Source organism: Anopheles aquasalis, chromosome 3 (genome assembly GCF_943734665.1).
Source record: "Anopheles aquasalis chromosome 3, idAnoAquaMG_Q_19, whole genome shotgun sequence".
Taxonomy (NCBI): Eukaryota; Metazoa; Arthropoda; class Insecta; order Diptera; family Culicidae; genus Anopheles; species Anopheles aquasalis.
Window position 1 is genome coordinate 54418549 of NC_064878.1, and position 2500 is coordinate 54421048.

Genomic DNA, 2500 nt, shown 5'->3' on the forward strand with positions numbered 1-2500 from the left:
CCGCAGCACATTGCCAGGAGTCTCTCCCTTCCCCTCGGTTTCCGTCGTCCGGCCGTTGTCGCCATCGCCACTGTGTCGCAGATTGTCGCAGGATTTTCCCTCGGTTCGAGAAAGTGACGCAAATTCCGATCCGTTTTCCATCCATCCATCCTGCAGTGGTCCCCGCTGGTGCCATCTTTTCACTGTCTAGCCCCCGGCCGGTACCAGAAGTGTTCCGCTGGTCCTGTTCCGGTGCGCTAGCTGCGGATCGCTGGGACAGTCTCGTTGGGTTCTGTCGTCGGTTCTTTCGAACCATTCCGGTTCCGTCGCCAATAACAAGGCACATAACACCGGGGACACTGCGGCGGTCGAGAGTGCGAAAGAGACAGAGCGCGCGATAGTGTGTGGCCCGCGCGTGTGTGAGCGAGAGAACGAAAGAGTGTCCGAGCAATTCCGCTTGCCAGGAATCCGGTTTTGTCGTCGTCGAAACGATTCCATTCCGTTCCTGCTGCTGCTGCTTGCGTGAAATAGTGTGTTCTCGGGACCGTTCCTGATGTCCCCATGCAGCGCTTCCATTCAGCCGCGCAGCTCCGGTCCGCTATTCCACCGGACCATATTGGGCCGGTGTGACCCTCCTCCCTCCCGGTGGGGGGAGGGGTTGTTCTCTGCAATGTCGTCGTTAGCTCTATCTTTCTAGCCGAAGAGCAGATGACCACGACGACGACGACGACGACACGGATGGATGTCGCAATTCTCGGCCGATCTGGGCTCGAGATCTCCCCGCCAGCCAACCCCTTTGTGTAGAGTGCGTACGTGCGTGCACGTCTGTGAGTGTGCGTGCACGTCTGTGAGTGTGCGTGCGTGCGTGCGTGCGTGCATGCATGTCTACGAGTGTCTCTGTATTGCGGGATCGTCGCCGTGGGGATATCGGGATGAAAAAATTCTCGATCATCGACGAGTATCCGGCTTTGCAGGCCGACCTTTGTCGTAAATAACTCCTTTGGCCCGCTCGCCACCTGAATCCGGCTGGTCGGGAACGTTTGCAATCGCGAAAACGTGGTCGGCGGTCCTCTCAAATCGCCTTGCAGCTCGCATCTCTCTCATCGGTTCATCCACGCCGCTACCGTTCACTCTAGTGCGTGCTGCGTGGTTGTTGGATGAATGTCCCCGTGTAATCACGAAGAGAAGGATGTTTGTGTTTTGATATCCTTTCGCGCAATCCCATCTGGCGACGGCCGGGACCGAGAATCTGTTCGCCACGGTCCGTTCATTGCTTCTTTCACCTTTCCGGCGCTAATACGTGGTGTGTGCCCGCCGTCATCGTCATCATCATCGCAAGCGCCGGGCCGGTTCACGAACGTAGTGTGCGTTTGGGTGGCCAGCTCACTCTGCCTCTCTTTCTCTCTTCCTCGCTACAAACACACCACAGCGAGCGGTGTGTGCGCGGGGTTTCATTGACTTTTCCCTTAACTACACCACGCACCACGCAACATCATAGTACACACAGCACCAGCACAGCTGCCGGAGCAGCAGCAGCAGCAGCACGGAGTGTGAAAGAAGCTTTGAAGAAAGGTCGCGAGGCAAACAGAGAATTCCGCCATCCCGGTGCGGTGCAGTTTCCACAGCAATCCTCTTATCATATTTTTACGCGCAGACACGCGTACCCCCGTTTGATTGTGTGACTCTTTTTAACCATTTTAACTTATCTTTTCTCATCTTTTTTTTCCCTTCTCTTCCGATTCGGTTCACCACCATCATCGTCGCCCTCGTGTGCTGATCCGTCGTGGATCCCGTTGTGTTATTTCGTGCGGTGTATTGTGCGTGTGCGTGTGTATGTGTGTATGCAATTTGCTGCGGTGTGCCGCCTAAAGGTCAAAGCCAAGTGCAGCAAACTGGAGTCTCCGAGGAGGACAACCCCCATATAAACCCGGATCTTTGGCATACGCAGTACAGTAAGTATCGCTCGGTGGCGGACGGCGGAAATCATCTTAATTCGGGTCGCCGCGCCAGCATAGTAGCAGCACCAGCAGCAGCACCAGCAGCAGCAGAACAGGAAAGAGCAAAGACCACCGACAAGATCCGACAAGCACACAGCCACGCACTCTAGCATTCATTGGTGCTGCTGGTGCTGTCTCTGTCCTGCCCCAGCACCGCGGTGCCGCCTACTAGCTGGCCGCGTTGCCACGGTGGTAACTCGTTCATCGCCTACTAGAGCTCGGTGCCATGCGTGTGTATGTGTGAGACAGCGACGACGGCGACGACGACGGCCCATGAAATCTGTCGACGTGTGCTGTTTTGCTGTGGGTTGCTGCATCGCCGGGAGGAAATTGGGTGGATCCGCTCCTTTGCGACCGCGGGCAGCCCAAACCGGCCATCGCGTAGGTCGACGACCGTCCTTCCATGGGGTCGTGATGTCCATCCAGGCGATGTTCATCCGTGGGATTCCATCTGCTGCTGCTGCTGCTGCTGCTACTGCTGCTACGTCGCAATAGCCCACAATGCCCAGCTTCCGACCGGTGGT

At 56.8% G+C, this 2500-nt stretch overlaps 1 protein-coding gene across 5 annotated transcripts in view; it reads left to right on the forward strand.

The window, feature by feature from the left end:
* LOC126578678 (vigilin) overlaps window positions 1-2500 on the forward strand; it is a 9902-nt gene that overhangs the window by 70 nt on the left and 7332 nt on the right. The window contains exons 1-2 of one of the 5 annotated variants that reach the window (XM_050241492.1): window positions 1-103; window positions 1851-1931. The exon at window positions 1-103 is cut by the window's left edge and continues 35 nt beyond it. The gene's annotated coding sequence lies outside the window, so the exon portion shown is untranslated. Of the gene's footprint in view, window positions 114-1472; window positions 1585-1850; window positions 1932-2500 lie in introns of those variants that run through there. The other 4 variants (XM_050241495.1, XM_050241493.1, XM_050241494.1 and 1 more) reach the window with 4 other exon arrangements.